Raw genomic sequence first — 24,993 nt, 5'->3', positions numbered from 1 at the left:
AGAATGTTTCAATGAGACAGTGTTTATGACTACTGGTTATTTCACTGTGTGTAGTTATTTTATCATCTTATTTTCACAACAAAGCAGCGTCACTCCTCTTTGAGAGGCGTTAAAAATTTGTCAGAAGTGGGATTTGAACCCACGCCTCCAGGAGAGACTGCGACCTTAACGCAGCGCCTTAGACCGCTCGTCCATCCTGACTACAGATGCACTTTTGGTATGGGGATAAAGGCTATCGGGTAAAAGTAGACATAGGCATGGCCTCCCGAGAGCGCCACAGAGACCAATAAATGCACCATAGTGACTTGCATGTTCAACATGAGATGGTCATTGGTTTTTATCAATTAAAAACTCCAGTCATGGATTTAACCTCAATATGGCCTTCAATGGGAAAAGCAAAGTAAATCCTAATTGATTGTGTGCTAGAGTGTCTTCAGAATATGGCCATTCTGACATGAATTGTAAAAGACATCAGATAAGACCCAAATAGTTTCCGGAGGTATCGACAACTGTCAGGGTAAGAGTGACAACAGGTCCACATGTCAAAATGGTGGAAATCTTAGCAAATGGCTTAATAGTTATTTATGACAATGGTGTTGTTATTTTTTAGGGTTTATAGAGGGATCTCACCTGTGACCTATGGCTTGACGACACACCTGTAATCTATGCTACCTTGGCCTATAGAGCTAGACGGATGGATAATGGTCCTCTGTAGCTCAGCTGGTAGAGCACGGCGCTTGTAACGCCAGGGTAGTGGGTTTGATCCCCGGGACCACCCATACACAAGAAAAAAATGTATGCACGCATGATTGTAAGTCGCTTTGGATAAAAGCATCTGCTAAATGGCCTATTATCTTATTATTATAATGAGGGTGGGATAGACATCCTGCGGCACAATCCCAAATGGACCACTAAACCCTGTCTACATGAAGAGATCTGAGAGGATGTGATTGGTATAAGCAAGATGACCAAACTTCAACCTAGGGAGGGGTCACCATAATGCAAAGCCATTGTCGGCAGGATTCGAACCTGCGCGGGAAAATCCCAATGGATTTCTAGTCCATCGCCTTAACCACTCGGCCACGACAACTATAAAAAGAAAAACAAGAGGGGGGTTACAAGTGAAGGGCCCTGCAGGCATAGTCTTCAGCAAAAGATAATGTAATAACTAACAGATAATGTAGTAACTCATAATAATGTCATCACTTTATGTAATGCAATGTTCCCCACGTTCATTTTTATGAAGTATTGCTTCTTTTTAATTTTCTTAGATATTTGCCCAAGAGCAGAATGTTTCAATGAGACAGTGTTTATGACTACTGGTTATTTCACTGTGTGTAGTTATTTTATCATCTTATTTTCACAACAAAGCAGCGTCACTCCTCTTTGAGAGGCGTTAAAAAATTGTCAGAAGTGGGATTTGAACCCACGCCTCCAGGAGAGACTGCGACCTTAACGCAGCGCCTTAGACCGCTCGTCCATCCTGACTACAGATGCACTTTTGGTATGGGGATAAAGGCTATCGGGTAAAAGTAGACATAGGCATGGCCTCCCGAGAGCGCCACAGAGACCAATAAATGCACCATAGTGACTTGCATGTTCAACATGAGATGGTCATTGGTTTTTATCAATTAAAAACTCCAGTCATGGATTTAACCTCAATATGGCCTTCAATGGGAAAAGCAAAGTAAATCCTAATTGATTGTGTGCTAGAGTGTCTTCAGAATATGGCCATTCTGACATGAATTGTAAAAGACATCAGATAAGACCCAAATAGTTTCCGGAGGTATCGACAACTGTCAGGGTAAGAGTGACAACAGGTCCACATGTCAAAATGGTGGAAATCTTAGCAAATGGCTTAATAGTTATTTATGACAATGGTGTTGTTATTTTTTAGGGTTTATAGAGGGATCTCACCTGTGACCTATGGCTTGACGACACACCTGTAATCTATGCTACCTTGGCCTATAGAGCTAGACGGATGGATAATGGTCCTCTGTAGCTCAGCTGGTAGAGCACGGCGCTTGTAACGCCAGGGTAGTGGATTTGATCCCCGGGACCACCCATACACAAGAAAAAAATGTATGCACGCATGACTGTAAGTCGCTTTGGATAAAAGCGTCTGCTAAATGGCATATTTTCTTATTATTATAATGAGGGTGGGATAGACATCCTGCGGCACAATCCCAAATGGACCACTAAACCCTGTCTACATGAAGAGATCTGAGAGGATGTGATTGGTATAAGCAAGATGACCAAACTTCAACCTAGGGAGGCGTCACCATAATGCAAATCCGTTGTCGGCAGGATTCGAACCTGCGCGGGAAAATCCCAATGGATTTCTAGTCCATCGCCTTAACCACTCGGCCACGACAACTATACAAACACAAAACTCAGCTGGTAACACAAAACTCAGCTGATAATGTAATAACTAACAGATAATGTAGTAACTCATAATAATGTCATCACTTTATGTAATGCAATGTTCCCCACGTTCATTTTTATGAAGTATTGCTTCTTTTTAATTTTCTTAGATATTTGCCCAAGAGCAGAATGTTTCAATGAGAGAGTGTTTATAACTACTGGTTATTTCACTGTGTGTAGTTATTTTATCATCTTATTTTCACAACAAAGCAGCGTCACTCCTCTTTGAGAGGCGTTAAAAAACTGTCAGAAGTGGGATTTGAACCCACGCCTCAAGGAGAGACTGCGACCTTAACGCAGCGCCTTAGACCGCTCGGCCATCCTGACTACAGATGCACTTTTGGTATGGGGATAAAGGCTATCGGGTAAAAGTAGACATAGGCATGGCCTCCCGAGAGCGCCACAGAGACCAATAAATGCACCATAGTGACTTGCATGTTCAACATGAGATGGTCATTGGTTTTTATCAATTAAAAACTCCAGTCATGGATTTAACCTCAATATGGCCTTCAATGGGAAAAGCAAAGTAAATCCTAATTGATTGTGTGCTAGAGTGTCTTCAGAATATGGCCATTCTGACATGAATTGTAAAAGACATCAGATAAGACCCAAATAGTTTCCGGAGGTATCGACAACTGTCAGGGTAAGAGTGACAACAGGTCCACATGTCAAAATGGTGGAAATCTTAGCAAATGGCTTAATAGTTATTTATGACAATGGTGTTGTTATTTTTTAGGGTTTATAGAGGGATCTCACCTGTGACCTATGGCTTGACGACACACCTGTAATCTATGCTACCTTGGCCTATAGAGCTAGACGGATGGATAATGGTCCTCTGTAGCTCAGCTGGTAGAGCACGGCGCTTGTAACGCCAGGGTAGTGGATTTGATCCCCGGGACCACCCATACACAAGAAAAAAATGTATGCACGCATGATTGTAAGTCGCTTTGGATAAAAGCATCTGCTAAATGGCCTATTATCTTATTATTATAATGAGGGTGGGATAGACATCCTGCGGCACAATCCCAAATGGACCACTAAACCCTGTCTACATGAAGAGATCTGAGAGGATGTGATTGGTATAAGCAAGATGACCAAACTTCAACCTAGGGAGGGGTCACCATAATGCAAAGCCGTTGTCGGCAGGATTCGAACCTGCGCGGGAAAATCCCAATGGATTTCTAGTCCATCGCCTTAACCACTCGGCCACGACAACTATAAAAAGAAAAACAAGAGGGGGGTTACAAGTGAAGGGCCCTGCAGGCATAGTCTTCAGCAAAAGATAATGTAATAACTAACAGATAATGTAGTAACTCATAATAATGTCATCACTTTATGTAATGCAATGTTCCCCACGTTCATTTTTATGAAGTATTGCTTCTTTTTAATTTTCTTAGATATTTGCCCAAGAGCAGAATGTTTCAATGAGACAGTGTTTATGACTACTGGTTATTTCACTGTGTGTAGTTATTTTATCATCTTATTTTCACAACAAAGCAGCGTCACTCCTCTTTGAGAGGCGTTAAAAAATTGTCAGAAGTGGGATTTGAACCCACGCCTCCAGGAGAGACTGCGACCTTAACGCAGCGCCTTAGACCGCTCGGCCATCCTGACTACAGATGCACTTTTGGTATGGGGATAAAGGCTATCGGGTAAAATTAGACATAGGCATGGCCTCCCGAGAGCGCCACAGAGACCAATAAATGCACCATAGTGACTTGCATGTTCAACATGAGATGGTCATTGGTTTTTATCAATTAAAAACTCCAGTCATGGATTTAACCTCAATATGGCCTTCAATGGGAAAAGCAAAGTAAATCCTAATTGATTGTGTGCTAGAGTGTCTTCAGAATATGGCCATTCTGACATGAATTGTAAAAGACATCAGATAAGACCCAAATAGTTTCCGGAGGTATCGACAACTGTCAGGGTAAGAGTGACAACAGGTCCACATGTCAAAATGGTGGAAATCTTAGCAAATGGCTTAATAGTTATTTATGACAATGGTGTTGTTATTTTTTAGGGTTTATAGAGGGATCTCACCTGTGACCTATGGCTTGACGACACACCTGTAATCTATGCTACCTTGGCCTATAGAGCTAGACGGATGGATAATGGTCCTCTGTAGCTCAGCTGGTAGAGCACGGCGCTTGTAACGCCAGGGTAGTGGGTTTGATCCCCGGGACCACCCATACACAAGAAAAAAATGTATGCACGCATGACTGTAAGTCGCTTTGGATAAAAGCGTCTGCTAAATGGCATATTTTCTTATTATTATAATGAGGGTGGGATAGACATCCTGCGGCACAATCCCAAATGGACCACTAAACCCTGTCTACATGAAGAGATCTGAGAGGATGTGATTGGTATAAGCAAGATGACCAAACTTCAACCTAGGGAGGGGTCACCATAATGCAAAGCCATTGTAGGCAGGATTCGAACCTGCGCGGGAAAATCCCAATGGATTTCTAGTCCATCGCCTTAACCACTCGGCCACGACAACTATAAAAAGAAAAACAAGAGGGGGGTTACAAGTGAAGGGCCCTGCAGGCATAGTCTTCAGCAAAAGATAATGTAATAACTAACAGATAATGTAGTAACTCATAATAATGTCATCACTTTATGTAATGCAATGTTCCCCACGTTCATTTTTATGAAGTATTGCTTCTTTTTAATTTTCTTAGATATTTGCCCAAGAGCAGAATGTTTCAATGAGACAGTGTTTATGACTACTGGTTATTTCACTGTGTGTAGTTATTTTATCATCTTATTTTCACAACAAAGCAGCGTCACTCCTCTTTGAGAGGCGTTAAAAAATTGTCAGAAGTGGGATTTGAACCCACGCCTCCAGGAGAGACTGCGACCTTAACGCAGCGCCTTAGACCGCTCGGCCATCCTGACTACAGATGCACTTTTGGTATGGGGATAAAGGCTATCGGGTAAAAGTAGACATAGGCATGGCCTCCCGAGAGCGCCACAGAGACCAATAAATGCACCATAGTGACTTGCATGTTCAACATGAGATGGTCATTGGTTTTTATCAATTAAAAACTCCAGTCATGGATTTAACCTCAATATGGCCTTCAATGGGAAAAGCAAAGTAAATCCTAATTGATTGTGTGCTAGAGTGTCTTCAGAATATGGCCATTCTGACATGAATTGTAAAAGACATCAGATAAGACCCAAATAGTTTCCGGAGGTATCGACAACTGTCAGGGTAAGAGTGACAACAGGTCCACATGTCAAAATGGTGGAAATCTTAGCAAATGGCTTAATAGTTATTTATGACAATGGTGTTGTTATTTTTTAGGGTTTATAGAGGGATCTCACCTGTGACCTATGGCTTGACGACACACCTGTAATCTATGCTACCTTGGCCTATAGAGCTAGACGGATGGATAATGGTCCTCTGTAGCTCAGCTGGTAGAGCACGGCGCTTGTAACGCCAGGGTAGTGGGTTTGATCCCCGGGACCACCCATACACAAGAAAAAAATGTATGCACGCATGATTGTAAGTCGCTTTGGATAAAAGCATCTGCTAAATGGCCTATTATCTTATTATTATAATGAGGGTGGGATAGACATCCTGCGGCACAATCCCAAATGGACCACTAAACCCTGTCTACATGAAGAGATCTGAGAGGATGTGATTGGTATAAGCAAGATGACCAAACTTCAACCTAGGGAGGGGTCACCATAATGCAAAGCTGTTGTCGGCAGGATTCGAACCTGCGCGGGAAAATCCCAATGGATTTCTAGTCCATCGCCTTAACCACTCGGCCACGACAACTATACAAACACAAAACTCAGCTGGTAACACAAAACTCAGCTGATAATGTAATAACTAACAGATAATGTAGTAACTCATAATAATGTCATCACTTTATGTAATGCAATGTTCCCCACGTTCCTTTTTATGAAGTATTGCTTCTTTTTAATTTTCTTAGATATTTGCCCAAGAGCAGAATGTTTCAATGAGAGAGTGTTTATAACTACTGGTTATTTCACTGTGTGTAGTTATTTTATCATCTTATTTTCACAACAAAGCAGCGTCACTCCTCTTTGAGAGGCGTTAAAAAACTGTCAGAAGTGGGATTTGAACCCACGCCTCCAGGAGAGACTGCGACCTTAACGCAGCGCCTTAGACCGCTCGGCCATCCTGACTACAGATGCACTTTTGGTATGGGGATAAAGGCTATCGGGTAAAAGTAGACATAGGCATGGCCTCCCGAGAGCGCCACAGAGACCAATAAATGCACCATAGTGACTTGCATGTTCAACATGAGATGGTCATTGGTTTTTATCAATTAAAAACTCCAGTCATGGATTTAACCTCAATATGGCCTTCAATGGGAAAAGCAAAGTAAATCCTAATTGATTGTGTGCTAGAGTGTCTTCAGAATATGGCCATTCTGACATGAATTGTAAAAGACATCAGATAAGACCCAAATAGTTTCCGGAGGTATCGACAACTGTCAGGGTAAGAGTGACAACAGGTCCACATGTCAAAATGGTGGAAATCTTAGCAAATGGCTTAATAGTTATTTATGACAATGGTGTTGTTATTTTTTAGGGTTTATAGAGGGATCTCACCTGTGACCTATGGCTTGACGACACACCTGTAATCTATGCTACCTTGGCCTATAGAGCTAGACGGATGGATAATGGTCCTCTGTAGCTCAGCTGGTAGAGCACGGCGCTTGTAACGCCAGGGTAGTGGGTTTGATCCCCGGGACCACCCATACACAAGAAAAAAATGTATGCACGCATGACTGTAAGTCGCTTTGGATAAAAGCGTCTGCTAAATGGCATATTTTCTTATTATTATAATGAGGGTGGGATAGACATCCTGCGGCACAATCCCAAATGGACCACTAAACCCTGTCTACATGAAGAGATCTGAGAGGATGTGATTGGTATAAGCAAGATGACCAAACTTCAACCTAGGGAGGGGTCACCATAATGCAAAGCCGTTGTCGGCAGGATTCGAACCTGCGCGGGAAAATCCCAATGGATTTCTAGTCCATCGCCTTAACCACTCGGCCACGACAACTATAAAAAGAAAAACAAGAGGGGGGTTACAAGTGAAGGGCCCTGCAGGCATAGTCTTCAGCAAAAGATAATGTAATAACTAACAGATAATGTAGTAACTCATAATAATGTCATCACTTTATGTAATGCAATGTTCCCCACGTTCATTTTTATGAAGTATTGCTTCTTTTTAATTTTCTTAGATATTTGCCCAAGAGCAGAATGTTTCAATGAGACAGTGTTTATGACTACTGGTTATTTCACTGTGTGTAGTTATTTTATCATCTTATTTTCACAACAAAGCAGCGTCACTCCTCTTTGAGAGGCGTTAAAAAATTGTCAGAAGTGGGATTTGAACCCACGCCTCCAGGAGAGACTGCGACCTTAACGCAGCGCCTTAGACCGCTCGGCCATCCTGACTACAGATGCACTTTTGGTATGGGGATAAAGGCTATCGGGTAAAAGTAGACATAGGCATGGCCTCCCGAGAGCGCCACAGAGACCAATAAATGCACCATAGTGACTTGCATGTTCAACATGAGATGGTCATTGGTTTTTATCAATTAAAAACTCCAGTCATGGATTTAACCTCAATATGGCCTTCAATGGGAAAAGCAAAGTAAATCCTAATTGATTGTGTGCTAGAGTGTCTTCAGAATATGGCCATTCTGACATGAATTGTAAAAGACATCAGATAAGACCCAAATAGTTTCCGGAGGTATCGACAACTGTCAGGGTAAGAGTGACAACAGGTCCACATGTCAAAATTTTGGAAATCTTAGCAAATGGCTTAATAGTTATTTATGACAATGGTGTTGTTATTTTTTAGGGTTTATAGAGGGATCTCACCTGTGACCTATGGCTTGACGACACACCTGTAATCTATGCTACCTTGGCCTATAGAGCTAGACGGATGGATAATGGTCCTCTGTAGCTCAGCTGGTAGAGCACGGCGCTTGTAACGCCAGGGTAGTGGGTTTGATCCCCGGGACCACCCATACACAAGAAAAAAATGTATGCACGCATGATTGTAAGTCGCTTTGGATAAAAGCATCTGCTAAATGGCCTATTATCTTATTATTATAATGAGGGTGGGATAGACATCCTGCGGCACAATCCCAAATGGACCACTAAACCCTGTCTACATGAAGAGATCTGAGAGGATGTGATTGGTATAAGCAAGATGACCAAACTTCAACCTAGGGAGGGGTCGCCATAATGCAAAGCCGTTGTCAGCAGGATTCGAACCTGCGCGGGAAAATCCCAATGGATTTCTAGTCCATCGCCTTAACCACTCGGCCACGACAACTATAAAAAGAAAAACAAGAGGGGGGTTACAAGTGAAGGGCCCTGCAGGCATAGTCTTCAGCAAAAGATAATGTAATAACTAACAGATAATGTAGTAACTCATAATAATGTCATCACTTTATGTAATGCAATGTTCCCCACGTTCATTTTTATGAAGTATTGCTTCTTTTAAATTTTCTTAGATATTTGCCCAAGAGCAGAATGTTTCAATGAGACAGTGTTTATGACTACTGGTTATTTCACTGTGTGTAGTTATTTTATCATCTTATTTTCACAACAAAGCAGCGTCACTCCTCTTTGAGAGGCGTTAAAAAATTGTCAGAAGTGGGATTTGAACCCACTCCTCCAGGAGAGACTGCGACCTTAACGCAGCGCCTTAGACCGCTCGGCCATCCTGACTACAGATGCACTTTTGGTATGGGGATAAAGGCTATCGGGTAAAAGTAGACATAGGCATGGCCTCCCGAGAGCGCCACAGAGACCAATAAATGCACCATAGTGACTTGCATGTTCAACATGAGATGGTCATTGGTTTTTATCAATTAAAAACTCCAGTCATGGATTTAACCTCAATATGGCCTTCAATGGGAAAAGCAAAGTAAATCCTAATTGATTGTGTGCTAGAGTGTCTTCAGAATATGGCCATTCTGACATGAATTGTAAAAGACATTAGATAAGACCCAAATAGTTTCCGGAGGTATCGACAACTGTCAGGGTAAGAGTGACAACAGGTCCACATTTCAAAATGGTGGAAATCTTAGCAAATGGCTTAATAGTTATTTATGACAATGGTGTTGTTATTTTTTAGGGTTTATAGAGGGATCTCACCTGTGACCTATGGCTTGACGACACACCTGTAATCTATGCTACCTTGGCCTATAGAGCTAGACGGATGGATAATGGTCCTCTGTAGCTCAGCTGGTAGAGCACGGCGCTTGTAACGCCAGGGTAGTGGGTTTGATCCCCGGGACCACCCATACACAAGAAAAAAATGTATGCACGCATGACTGTAAGTCGCTTTGGATAAAAGCGTCTGCTAAATGGCATATTTTCTTATTATTATAATGAGGGTGGGATAGACATCCTGCGGCACAATCCCAAATGGACCACTAAACCCTGTCTACATGAAGAGATCTGAGAGGATGTGATTGGTATAAGCAAGATGACCAAACTTCAACCTAGGGAGGGGTCACCATAATGCAAAGCCGTTGTCGGCAGGATTCGAACCTGCGCGGGAAAATCCCAATGGATTTCTAGTCCATCGCCTTAACCACTCGGCCACGACAACTATAAAAAGAAAAACAAGAGGGGGGTTACAAGTGAAGGGCCCTGCAGGCATAGTCTTCAGCAAAAGATCATGTAATAACTAACAGATAATGTAGTAACTCATAATAATGTCATCACTTTATGTAATGCAATGTTCCCCACGTTCATTTTTATGAAGTATTGCTTCTTTTTAATTTTCTTAGATATTTGCCCAAGAGCAGAATGTTTCAATGAGACAGTGTTTATGACTACTGGTTATTTCACTGTGTGTAGTTATTTTATCATCTTATTTTCACAACAAAGCAGCGTCACTCCTCTTTGTGAGGCGTTAAAAAACTGTCAGAAGTGGGATTTGAACCCACGCCTCCAGGAGAGACTGCGACCTTAACGCAGCGCCTTAGACCGCTCGGCCATCCTGACTACAGATGCACTCTTGGTATGGGGATAAAGGCTATCGGGTAAAAGTAGACATAGGCATGGCCTCCCGAGAGCGCCACAGAGACCAATAAATGCACCATAGTGACTTGCATGTTCAACATGAGATGGTCATTGGTTTTTATCAATTAAAAACTCCAGTCATGGATTTAACCTCAATATGGCCTTCAATGGGAAAAGCAAAGTAAATCCTAATTGATTGTGTGCTAGAGTGTCTTCAGAATATGGCCATTCTGACATGAATTGTAAAAGACATCAGATAAGACCCAAATAGTTTCCGGAGGTATCGACAACCGTCAGGGTAAGAGTGACAACAGGTCCACATGTCAAAATGGTGGAAATCTTAGCAAATGGCTTAATAGTTATTTATGACAATGGTGTTGTTATTTTTTAGGGTTTATAGAGGGATCTCACCTGTGACCTATGGCTTGACGACACACCTGTAATCTATGCTACCTTGGCCTATAGAGCTAGACGGATGGATAATGGTCCTCTGTAGCTCAGCTGGTAGAGCACGGCGCTTGTAACGGCAGGGTAGTGGGTTTGATCCCCGGGACCACCCATACACAAGAAAAAAATGTATGCACGCATGATTGTAAGTCGCTTTGGATAAAAGCATCTGCTAAATGGCCTATTATCTTATTATTATAATGAGGGTGGGATAGACATCCTGCGGCACAATCCCAAATGGACCACTAAACCCTGTCTACATGAAGAGATCTGAGAGGATGTGATTGGTATAAGCAAGATGACAAAACTTCAACCTAGGGAGGGGTCACCATAATGCAAAGCCGTTGTCGGCAGGATTCGAACCTGCGCGGGAAAATCCCAATGGATTTCTAGTCCATCGCCTTAACCACTCGGCCACGACAACTATAAAAAGAAAAACAAGAGGAGGGTTACAAGTGAAGGGCCCTGCAGGCATAGTCTTCAGCAAAAGATAATGTAATAACTAACAGATAATGTAGTAACTCATAATAATGTCATCACTTTATGTAATGCAATGTTCCCCACGTTCATTTTTATGAAGTATTGCTTCTTTTTAATTTTCTTAGATATTTGCCCAAGAGCAGAATGTTTCAATGAGACAGTGTTTATGACTACTGGTTATTTCACTGTGTGTAGTTATTTTATCATCTTATTTTCACAACAAAGCAGCGTCACTCCTCTTTGAGAGGCGTTAAAAATTTGTCAGAAGTGGGATTTGAACCCACGCCTCCAGGAGAGACTGCGACCTTAACGCAGCGCCTTAGACCGCTCGGCCATCCTGACTACAGATGCACTTTTGGTATGGGGATAAAGGCTATCGGGTAAAAGTAGACATAGGCATGGCCTCCCGAGAGCGCCACAGAGACCAATAAATGCACCATAGTGACTTGCATGTTCAACATGAGATGGTCATTGGTTTTTATCAATTAAAAACTCCAGTCATGGATTTAACCTCAATATGGCCTTCAATGGGAAAAGCAAAGTAAATCCTAATTGATTGTGTGCTAGAGTGTCTTCAGAATATGGCCATTCTGACATGAATTGTAAAAGACATCAGATAAGACCCAAATAGTTTCCGGAGGTATCGACAACTGTCAGGGTAAGAGTGACAACAGGTCCACATGTCAAAATGGTGGAAATCTTAGCAAATGGCTTAATAGTTATTTATGACAATGGTGTTGTTATTTTTTAGGGTTTATAGAGGGATCTCACCTGTGACCTATGGCTTGACGACACACCTGTAATCTATGCTACCTTGGCCTATAGAGCTAGACGGATGGATAATGGTCCTCTGTAGCTCAGCTGGTAGAGCACGGCGCTTGTAACGCCAGGGTAGTGGGTTTGATCCCCGGGACCACCCATACACAAGAAAAAAATGTATGCACGCATGATTGTAAGTCGCTTTGGATAAAAGCATCTGCTAAATGGCCTATTATCTTATTATTATAATGAGGGTGGGATAGACATCCTGCGGCACAATCCCAAATGGACCACTAAACCCTGTCTACATGAAGAGATCTGAGAGGATGTGATTGGTATAAGCAAGATGACCAAACTTCAACCTAGGGAGGGGTCACCATAATGCAAAGCCGTTGTCGGCAGGATTCGAACCTGCGCGGGAAAATCCCAATGGATTTCTATTCCATCGCCTTAACCACTCGGCCACGACAACTATACAAACACAAAACTCAGCTGGTAACACAAAACTCAGCTGATAATGTAATAACTAACAGATAATGTAGTAACTCATAATAATGTCATCACTTTATGTAATGCAATGTTCCCCACGTTCCTTTTTATGAAGTATTGCTTCTTTTTAATTTTCTTAGATATTTGCCCAAGAGCAGAATGTTTCAATGAGAGAGTGTTTATAACTACTGGTTATTTCACTGTGTGTAGTTATTTTATCATCTTATTTTCACAACAAAGCAGCGTCACTCCTCTTTGAGAGGCGTTAAAAAACTGTCAGAACTGGGATTTGAACCCACACCTCCAGGAGAGACTGCGACCTTAACGCAGCGCCTTAGACCGCTCGGCCATCCTGACTACAGATGCACTTTTGGTATGGGGATAAAGGCTATCGGGTAAAAGTAGACATAGGCATGGCCTCCCGAGAGCGCCACAGAGACCAATAAATGCACCATAGTGACTTGCATGTTCAACATGAGATGGTCATTGGTTTTTATCAATTAAAAACTCCAGTCATGGATTTAACCTCAATATGGCCTTCAATGGGAAAAGCAAAGTAAATCCTAATTGATTGTGTGCTAGAGTGTCTTCAGAATATGGCCATTCTGACATGAATTGTAAAAGACATCAGATAAGACCCAAATAGTTTCCGGAGGTATCGACAACTGTCAGGGTAAGAGTGACAACAGGTCCACATGTCAAAATGGTGGAAATCTTAGCAAATGGCTTAATAGTTATTTATGACAATGGTGTTGTTATTTTTTAGGGTTTATAGAGGGATCTCACCTGTGACCTATGGCTTGACGACACACCTGTAATCTATGCTACCTTGGCCTATAGAGCTAGACGGATGGATAATGGTCCTCTGTAGCTCAGCTGGTAGAGCACGGCGCTTGTAACGCCAGGGTAGTGGGTTTGATCCCCGGGACCACCCATACACAAGAAAAAAATGTATGCACGCATGATTGTAAGTCGCTTTGGATAAAAGCATCTGCTAAATGGCCTATTATCTTATTATTATAATGAGGGTGGGATAGACATCCTGCGGCACAATCCCAAATGGACCACTAAACCCTGTCTACATGAAGAGATCTGAGAGGATGTGATTGGTATAAGCAAGATGACCAAACTTCAACCTAGGGAGGGGTCACCATAATGCAAAGCCGTTGTCGGCAGGATTCGAACCTGCGCGGGAAAATCCCAATGGATTTCTAGTCCATCGCCTTAACCACTCGGCCACGACAACTATACAAACACAAAACTCAGCTGGTAACACAAAACTCAGCTGATAATGTAATAACTAACAGATAATGTAGTAACTCATAATAATGTCATCACTTTATGTAATGCAATGTTCCCCACGTTCCTTTTTATGAAGTATTGCTTCTTTTTAATTTTCTTAGATATTTGCCCAAGAGCAGAATGTTTCAATGAGAGAGTGTTTATAACTACTGGTTATTTCACTGTGTGTAGTTATTTTATCATCTTATTTTCACAACAAAGCAGCGTCACTCCTCTTTGAGAGGCGTTAAAAAACTGTCAGAACTGGGATTTGAACCCACGCCTCCAGGAGAGACTGCGACCTTAACGCAGCGCCTTAGACCGCTCGGCCATCCTGACTACAGATGCACTTTTGGTATGGGGATAAAGGCTATCGGGTAAAAGTAGACATAGGCATGGCCTCCCGAGAGCGCCACAGAGACCAATAAATGCACCATAGTGACTTGCATGTTCAACATGAGATGGTCATTGGTTTTTATCAATTAAAAACTCCAGTCATGGATTTAACCTCAATATGGCCTTCAATGGGAAAAGCAAAGTAAATCCTAATTGATTGTGTGCTAGAGTGTCTTCAGAATATGGCCATTCTGACATGAATTGTAAAAGACATCAGATAAGACCCAAATAGTTTCCGGAGGTATCGACAACTGTCAGGGTAAGAGTGACAACAGGTCCACATGTCAAAATGGTGGAAATCTTAGCAAATGGCTTAATAGTTATTTATGACAATGGTGTTGTTATTTTTTAGGGTTTATAGAGGGATCTCACCTGTGACCTATGGCTTGACGACACACCTGTAATCTATGCTACCTTGGCCTATAGAGCTAGACGGATGGATAATGGTCCTCTGTAGCTCAGCTGGTAGAGCACGGCGCTTGTAACGCCAGGGTAGTGGGTTTGATCCCCGGGACCACCCATACACAAGAAAAAAATGTATGCACGCATGATTGTAAGTCGCTTTGGATAAAAGCATCTGCTAAATGGCCTATTATCTTATTATTATAATGAGGGTGGGATAGACATCCTGCGGCACAATCCCAAATGGACCACTAAACCCTGTCTACATGAAGAGATCTGAGAGGATGTGATTGGTATAAGCAAGATGACCAAACTTCAACCTAGGGAGGGGTCACCATAATGCAAAGCCGTTGTCGGCAGGATTCGAACCTGCGCGGGAAAATCCCAATGGATTTCTAGTCCATCGCCTTAACCACTCGGCCACGACAACTATAAGAAGAAAAACAAGAGGGGGGTTACAAGTGAAGGGCCCTGCAGGCATAGTCTTCAGCAAAAGATAATGTAATAACTAACAGATAATGTAGTAACTCATAATAATGTCATCACTTTATGTAATGCAATGTTCCCCACGTTCATTTTTATGAAGTATTGCTTCTTTTAAATTTTCTTAGATATTTGCCCAAGAGCAGAATGTTTCAATGAGACAGTGTTTATGACTACTGGTTATTTCACTGTGTGTAGTTATTTTATCATCTTATTTTCACAACAAAGCAGCGTCACTCCTCTTTGAGAGGCGTTAAAAAATTGTCAGAAGTGGGATTTGAACACACTCCTCCAGGAGAGACTGCGACCTTAACGCAGCGCCTTAGACCGCTCGGCCATCCTGACTACAGATGCACTTTTGGTATGGGGATAAAGGCTATCGGGTAAAAGTAGACATAGGCATGGCCTCCCGAGAGCGCCACAGAGACCAATAAATGCACCATAGTGACTTGCATGTTCAACATGAGATGGTCATTGGTTTTTATCAATTAAAAACTCCAGTCATGGATTTAACCTCAATATGGCCTTCAATGGGAAAAGCAAAGTAAATCCTAATTGATTGTGTGCTAGAGAGTCTTCAGAATATGGCCATTCTGACATGAATTGTAAAAGACATTAGATAAGACCCAAATAGTTTCCGGAGGTATCGACAACTGTCAGGGTAAGAGTGACAACAGGTCCACATGTCAAAATGGTGGAAATCTTAGCAAATGGCTTAATAGTTATTTATGACAATGGTGTTGTTATTTTTTAGGGTTTATAGAGGGATCTCACCTGTGACCTATGGCTTGACGACACACCTGTAATCTATGCTACCTTGGCCTATAGAGCTAGACGGATGGATAATGGTCCTCTGTAGCTCAGCTGGTAGAGCACGGCGCTTGTAACGCCAGGGTAGTGGGTTTGATCCCCGGGACCACCCATACACAAGAAAAAAATGTATGCACGCATGACTGTAAGTCGCTTTGGATAAAAGCGTCTGCTAAATGGCATATTTTCTTATTATTATAATGAGGGTGGGATAGACATCCTGCGGCACAATCCCAAATGGACCACTAAACCCTGTCTACATGAAGAGATCTGAGAGGATGTGATTGGTATAAGCAAGATGACCAAACTTCAACCTAGGGAGGGGTCACCATAATGCAAAGCCGTTGTCGGCAGGATTCGAACCTGCGCGGGAAAATCCCAATGGATTTCTAGTCCATCGCCTTAACCACTCGGCCACGACAACTATACAAACACAAAACTCAGCTGGTAACACAAAACTCAGCTGATAATGTAATAACTAACAGATAATGTAGTAACTCATAATAATGTCATCACTTTATGTAATGCAATGTTCCCCACGTTCCTTTTTATGAAGTATTGCTTCTTTTTAATTTTCTTAGATATTTGCCCAAGAGCAGAATGTTTCAATGAGAGAGTGTTTATAACTACTGGTTATTTCACTGTGTGTAGTTATTTTATCATCTTATTTTCACAACAAAGCAGCGTCACTCCTCTTTGAGAGGCGTTAAAAAACTGTCAGAACTGGGATTTGAACCCACGCCTCCAGGAGAGACTGCGACCTTAACGCAGCGCCTTAGACCGCTCGGCCATCCTGACTACAGATGCACTTTTGGTATGGGGATAAAGGCTATCGGGTAAAAGTAGACATAGGCATGGCCTCCCGAGAGCGCCACAGAGACCAATAAATGCACCATAGTGACTTGCATGTTCAACATGAGATGGTCATTGGTTTTTATCAATTAAAAACTCCAGTCATGGATTTAACCTCAATATGGCCTTCAATGGGAAAAGCAAAGTAAATCCTAATTGATTGTGAGCTAGAGTGTCTTCAGAATATGGCCATTCTGACATGAATTGTAAAAGACATCAGATAAGACCCAAATAGTTTCCGGAGGTATCGACAACTGTCAGGGTAAGAGTGACAACAGGTCCACATGTCAAAATGGTGGAAATCTTAGCAAATGGCTTAATAGTTATTTATGACAATGGTGTTGTTATTTTTTAGGGTTTATAGAGGGATCTCACCTGTGACCTATGGCTTGACGACACACCTGTAATCTATGCTACCTTGGCCTATAGAGCTAGACGGATGGATAATGGTCCTCTGTAGCTCAGCTGGTAGAGCACGGCGCTTGTAACGCCAGGGTAGTGGGTTTGATCCCCGGGACCACCCATACACAAGAAAAAAATGTATGCACGCATGATTGTAAGTCGCTTTGGATAAAAGCATCTGCTAAATGGCCTATTATCTTATTATTATAATGAGGGTGGGATAGACATCCTGCGGCACAATCCCAAATGGACCACTAAACCCTGTCTACATGAAGAGATCTGAGAGGATGTGATTGGTATAAGCAAGATGACCAAACTTCAACCTAGGGAGGGGTCACCATAATGCAAAGCCGTTGTCGGCAGGATTCGAACCTGCGCGGGAAAATCCCAATGGATTTCTAGTCCATCGCCTTAACCACTCGGCCACGACAACTATAAGAAGAAAAACAAGAGGGGGGTTACAAGTGAAGGGCCCTGCAGGCATAGTCTTCAGCAAAAGATAATGTAATAACTAACAGATAATGTAGTAACTCATAATAATGTCATCACTTTATGTAATGCAATGTTCCCCACGTTCATTTTTATGAAGTATTGCTTCTTTTAAATTTTCTTAGATATTTGCCCAAGAGCAGAATGTTTCAATGAGACAGTGTTTATGACTACTGGTTATTTCACTGTGTGTAGTTATTTTATCATCTTATTTTCACAACAAAGCAGCGTCACTCCTCTTTGAGAGGCGTTAAAAAATTGTCAGAAGTGGGATTTGAACCCACTCCTCCAGGAGAGACTGCGACCTTAACGCAGCGCCTTAGACCGCTCGGCCATCCTGACTACAGATGCACTTTTGGTATGGGGATAAAGGCTATCGGGTAAAAGTAGACATAGGCATGGCCTCCCGAGAGCGCCACAGAGACCAATAAATGCACCATAGTGACTTGCATGTTCAACATGAGATGGTCATTGGTTTTTATCAATTAAAAACTCCAGTCATGGATTTAACCTCAATATGGCCTTCAATGGGAAAAGCAAAGTAAATCCTAATTGATTGTGTGCTAGAGTGTCTTCAGAATATGGCCATTCTGACATGAATTGTAAAAGACATTAGATAAGACCCAAATAGTTTCCGGAGGTATCGACAACTGTCAGGGTAAGAGTGACAACAGGTCCACATGTCAAAATGGTGGAAATCTTAGCAAATGGCTTAATAGTTATTTATGACAATGGTGTTGTTATTTTTTAGGGTTTATAGAGGGATCTCACCTGTGACCTATGGCTTGACGACACACCTGTAATCTATGCTACCTTGGCCTATAGAGCTAGACGGATGGATAATGGTCCTCTGTAGCTCAGCTGGTAGAGCACGGCGCTTGTAACGCCAGGGTAGTGGGTTTGATCCCCGGGACCACCCATACACAAGAAAAAAATGTATGCACGCATGACTGTAAGTCGCTTTGGATAAAAGCGTCTGCTAAATGGCATATTTTCTTATTATTATAATGAGGGTGGGATAGACATCCTGCGGCACAATCCCAAATGGACCACTAAACCCTGTCTACATGAAGAGATCTGAGAGGATGTGATTGGTATAAGCAAGATGACCAAACTTCAACCTAGGGAGGGGTCACCATAATGCAAAGCCGTTGTCGGCAGGATTCGAACCTGCGCGGGAAAATCCCAATGGATTTCTAGTCCATCGCCTTAACCACTCGGCCACGACAACTATAAAAAGAAAAACAAGAGGGGGGTTACAAGTGAAGGGCCCTGCAGGCATAGTCTTCAGCAAAAGATCATGTAATAACTAACAGATAATGTAGTAACTCATAATAATGCCATCACTTTATGTAATGCAATGTTCCCCACGTTCATTTTTATGAAGTATTGCTTCTTTTTAATTTTCTTAGATATTTGCCCAAGAGCAGAATGTTTCAATGAGAGAGTGTTTATAACTACTGGTTATTTCACTGTGTGTAGTTATTTTATCATCTTATTTTCACAACAAAGCAGCGTCACTCCTCTTTGAGAGGCGTTAAAAAACTGTCAGAAGTGGGATTTGAACCCACGCCTCCAGGAGAGACTGCAACCTTAACGCAGCGCCTTAGACCGCTCGGCCATCCTGACTACAGATGCACTTTTGGTATGGGGATAAAGGCTATCGGGTAAAAGTAGACATAGGCATGGCCTCCCGAGAGCGCCACAGAGACCAATAAATGCACCATAGTGACTTGCATGTTCAACATGAGATGGTCATTGGTTTTTATCAATTAAAAACTCCAGTCATGGATTTAACCTCAATATGGCCTTCAATGGGAAAAGCAAAGTAAATCCTAATTGATTGTGTGCTAGAGTGTCTTCAGAATATGGCCATTCTGACATGAATTGTAAAAGACATCAGATAAGACCCAAATAGTTTCCGCAGGTATCGACAACTGTCAGGGTAAGAGTGACAACAGGTCCACATGTCAAAATGGTGGAAATCTTAGCAAATGGCTTAATAGTTATTTATGACAATGGTGTTGTTATTTTTTAGGGTTTATAGAGGGATCTCACCTGTGACCTATGGCTTGACGACACACCTGTAATCTATGCTACCTTGGCCTATAGAGCTAGACGGATGGATAATGGTCCTCTGTAGCTCAGCTGGTAGAGCACGGCGCTTGTAACGCCAGGGTAGTGGATTTGATCCCCGGGACCACCCATACACAAGAAAAAAATGTATGCACGCATGACTGTAAGTCGCTTTGGATAAAAGCGTCTGCTAAATGGCATATTTTCTTATTATTATAATGAGGGTGGGATAGACATCCTGCGGCACAATCCCAAATGGACCACTAAACCCTGTCTACATGAAGAGATCTGAGAGGATGTGATTGGTATAAGCAAGATGACCAAACTTCAACCTAGGGAGGGGTCACCATAATGCAAAGCCGTTGTCGGCAGGATTCGAACCTGCGCGGGAAAATCCCAATGGATTTCTAGTCCATCGCCTTAACCACTCGGCCACGACAACTATAAAAAGAAAAACAAGAGGGGGGTTACAAGTGAAGGGCCCTGCAGGCATAGTCTCCAGCAAAAGATCATGTAATAACTAACAGATAATGTAGTAACTCACAATAATGTCATCACTTTATGTAATGCAATGTTCCCCACATTCATTTTTATGAAGTATTGCTTCTTTTTAATTTTCTTAGATATTTGCCCAAGAGCAGAATGTTTCAATGAGAGAGTGTTTATGACTACTGGTTATTTCACTGTGTGTAGTTATTTTATCAACTTATTTTCACAACAAAGCAGCGTCACTCCTCTTTGTGAGGCGTTAAAAAACTGTCAGAAGTGGGATTTGAACCCACGCCTCCAGGAGAGACTGCGACCTTAACGCAGCGCCTTAGACCGCTCGGCCATCCTGACTACAGATGCACTTTTGGTATGGGGATAAAGGCTATCGGGTAAAAGTAGACATAGGCATGGCCTCCCGAGAGCGCCACAGAGACCAATAAATGCACCATAGTGACTTGCATGTTCAACATGAGATGGTCATTGGTTTTTATCAATTAAAAACTCCAGTCATGGATTTAACCTCAATATGGCCTTCAATGGGAAAAGCAAAGTAAATCCTAATTGATTGTGTGCTAGAGTGTCTTCAGAATATGGCCATTCTGACATGAATTGTAAAAGACATCAGATAAGACCCAAATAGTTTCCGGAGGTATCGACAACTGTCAGGGTAAGAGTGACAACAGGTCCACATGTCAAAATGGTGGAAATCTTAGCAAATGGCTTAATAGTTATTTATGACAATGGTGTTGTTATTTTTTAGGGTTTATAGAGGGATCTCACCTGTGACCTATGGCTTGACGACACACCTGTAATCTATGCTACCTTGGCCTATAGAGCTAGACGGATGGATAATGGTCCTCTGTAGCTCAGCTGGTAGAGCACGGCGCTTGTAACGCCAGGGTAGTGGATTTGATCCCCGGGACCACCCATACACAAGAAAAAAATGTATGCACGCATGACTGTAAGTCGCTTTGGATAAAAGCGTCTGCTAAATGGCATATTTTCTTATTATTATAATGAGGGTGGGATAGACATCCTGCGGCACAATCCCAAATGGACCACTAAACCCTGTCTACATGAAGAGATCTGAGAGGATGTGATTGGTATAAGCAAGATGACCAAACTTCAACCTAGGGAGGGGTCACCATAATGCAAAGCCGTTGTCGGCAGGATTCGAACCTGCGCGGGAAAATCCCAATGGATTTCTAGTCCATCGCCTTAACCACTCGGCCACGACAACTATAAAAAGAAAAACAAGAGGGGGGTTACAAGTGAAGGGCCCTGCAGGCATAGTCTTCAGCAAAAGATAATGTAATAACTAACAGATAATGTAGTAACTCATAATAATGTCATCACTTTATGTAATGCAATGTTCCCCACGTTCATTTTTATGAAGTATTGCTTCTTTTTAATTTTCTTTGATATTTGCCCAAGAGCAGAATGTTTCAATGAGACAGTGTTTATGACTACTGGTTATTTCACTGTGTGTAGTTATTTTATCATCTTATTTTCACAACAAAGCAGCGTCACTCCTCTTTGAGAGGCGTTAAAAAATTGTCAGAAGTGGGATTTGAACCCACGCCTCCAGGAGAGACTGCGACCTTAACGCAGCGCCTTAGACCGCTCGGCCATCCTGACTACAGATGCACTTTTGGTATGGGGATAAAGGCTATCGGGTAAAAGTAGACATAGGCATGGCCTCCCGAGAGCGCCACAGAGACCAATAAATGCACCATAGTGACTTGCATGTTCAACATGAGATGGTCATTGGTTTTTATCAATTAAAAACTCCAGTCATGGATTTAACCTCAATATGGCCTTCAATGGGAAAAGCAAAGTAAATCCTAATTGATTGTGTGCTAGAGTGTCTTCAGAATATGGCCATTCTGACATGAATTGTAAAAGACATCAGATAAGACCCAAATAGTTTCCGGAGGTATCGACAACTGTCAGGGTAAGAGTGACAACAGGTCCACATGTCAAAATGGTGGAAATCTTAGCAAATGGCTTAATAGTTATTTATGACAATGGTGTTGTTATTTTTTAGGATTTATAGAGGGATCTCACCTGTGACCTATGGCTTGACGACACACCTGTAATCTATGCTACCTTGGCCTATAGAGCTAGACGGATGGATAATGGTCCTCTGTAGCTCAGCTGGTAGAGCACGGCGCTTGTAACGCCAGGGTAGTGGGTTTGATCCCCGGGACCACCCATACACAAGAAAAAAATGTATGCACGCATGATTGTAAGTCGCTTTGGATAAAAGCATCTGCTAAATGGCCTATTATCTTATTATTATAATGAGGGTGGGATAGACATCCTGCGGCACAATCCCAAATGGACCACTAAACCCTGTCTACATGAAGAGATCTGAGAGGATGTGATTGGTATAAGCAAGATGACCAAACTTCAACCTAGGGAGGGGTCACCATAATGCAAAGCCGTTGTCGGCAGGATTCGAACCTGCGCGGGAAAATCCCAATGGATTTCTAGTCCATCGCCTTAACCACTCGGCCACGACAACTATAAGAAGAAAAACAAGAGGGGGGTTACAAGTGAAGGGCCCTGCAGGCATAGTCTTCAGCAAAAGATAATGTAATAACTAACAGATAATGTAGTAACTCATAATAATGTCATCACTTTATGTAATGCAATGTTCCCCACGTTCATTTTTATGAAGTATTGCTTCTTTTAAATTTTCTTAGATATTTGCCCAAGAGCAGAATGTTTCAATGAGACAGTGTTTATGACTACTGGTTATTTCACTGTGTGTAGTTATTTTATCATCTTATTTTCACAACAAAGCAGCGTCACTCCTCTTTGAGAGGCGTTAAAAAATTGTCAGAAGTGGGATTTGAACCCACTCCTCCAGGAGAGACTGCGACCTTAACGCAGCGCCTTAGACCGCTCGGCCATCCTGACTACAGATGCACTTTTGGTATGGGGATAAAGGCTATCGGGTAAAAGTAGACATAGGCATGGCCTCCCGAGAGCGCCACAGAGACCAATAAATGCACCATAGTGACTTGCATGTTCAACATGAGATGGTCATTGGTTTTTATCAATTAAAAACTCCAGTCATGGATTTAACCTCAATATGGCCTTCAATGGGAAAAGCAAAGTAAATCCTAATTGATTGTGTGCTAGAGTGTCTTCAGAATATGGCCATTCTGACATGAATTGTAAAAGACATCAGATAAGACCCAAATAGTTTCCGCAGGTATCGACAACTGTCAGGGTAAGAGTGACAACAGGTCCACATGTCAAAATGGTGGAAATCTTAGCAAATGGCTTAATAGTTATTTATGACAATGGTGTTGTTATTTTTTAGGGTTTATAGAGGGATCTCACCTGTGACCTATGGCTTGACGACACACCTGTAATCTATGCTACCTTGGCCTATAGAGCTAGACGGATGGATAATGGTCCTCTGTAGCTCAGCTGGTAGAGCACGGCGCTTGTAACGCCAGGGTAGTGGATTTGATCCCCGGGACCACCCATACACAAGAAAAAAATGTATGCACGCATGACTGTAAGTCGCTTTGGATAAAAGCGTCTGCTAAATGGCATATTTTCTTATTATTATAATGAGGGTGGGATAGACATCCTGCGGCACAATCCCAAATGGACCACTAAACCCTGTCTACATGAAGAGATCTGAGAGGATGTGATTGGTATAAGCAAGATGACCAAACTTCAACCTAGGGAGGGGTCACCATAATGCAAAGCCGTTGTCGGCAGGATTCGAACCTGCGCGGGAAAATCCCAATGGATTTCTAGTCCATCGCCTTAACCACTCGGCCACGACAACTATAAAAAGAAAAACAAGAGGGGGGTTACAAGTGAAGGGCCCTGCAGGCATAGTCTCCAGCAAAAGATCATGTAATAACTAACAGATAATGTAGTAACTCACAATAATGTCATCACTTTATGTAATGCAATGTTCCCCACATTCATTTTTATGAAGTATTGCTTCTTTTTAATTTTCTTAGATATTTGCCCAAGAGCAGAATGTTTCAATGAGAGAGTGTTTATGACTACTGGTTATTTCACTGTGTGTAGTTATTTTATCAACTTATTTTCACAACAAAGCAGCGTCACTCCTCTTTGTGAGGCGTTAAAAAACTGTCAGAAGTGGGATTTGAACCCACGCCTCCAGGAGAGACTGCGACCTTAACGCAGCGCCTTAGACCGCTCGGCCATCCTGACTACAGATGCACTTTTGGTATGGGGATAAAGGCTATCGGGTAAAAGTAGACATAGGCATGGCCTCCCGAGAGCGCCACAGAGACCAATAAATGCACCATAGTGACTTGCATGTTCAACATGAGATGGTCATTGGTTTTTATCAATTAAAAACTCCAGTCATGGATTTAACCTCAATATGGCCTTCAATGGGAAAAGCAAAGTAAATCCTAATTGATTGTGTGCTAGAGTGTCTTCAGAATATGGCCATTCTGACATGAATTGTAAAAGACATCAGATAAGACCCAAATAGTTTCCGGAGGTATCGACAACTGTCAGGGTAAGAGTGACAACAGGTCCACATGTCAAAATGGTGGAAATCTTAGCAAATGGCTTAATAGTTATTTATGACAATGGTGTTGTTATTTTTTAGGGTTTATAGAGGGATCTCACCTGTGACCTATGGCTTGACGACACACCTGT

This window comes from Coregonus lavaretus (assembly GCF_964263955.1).
Source record: "Coregonus lavaretus genome assembly, chromosome: 38".
Lineage (NCBI taxonomy): Eukaryota > Metazoa > Chordata > Actinopteri > Salmoniformes > Salmonidae > Coregonus > Coregonus lavaretus.
This window is presented reverse-complemented; position numbering follows the sequence as displayed.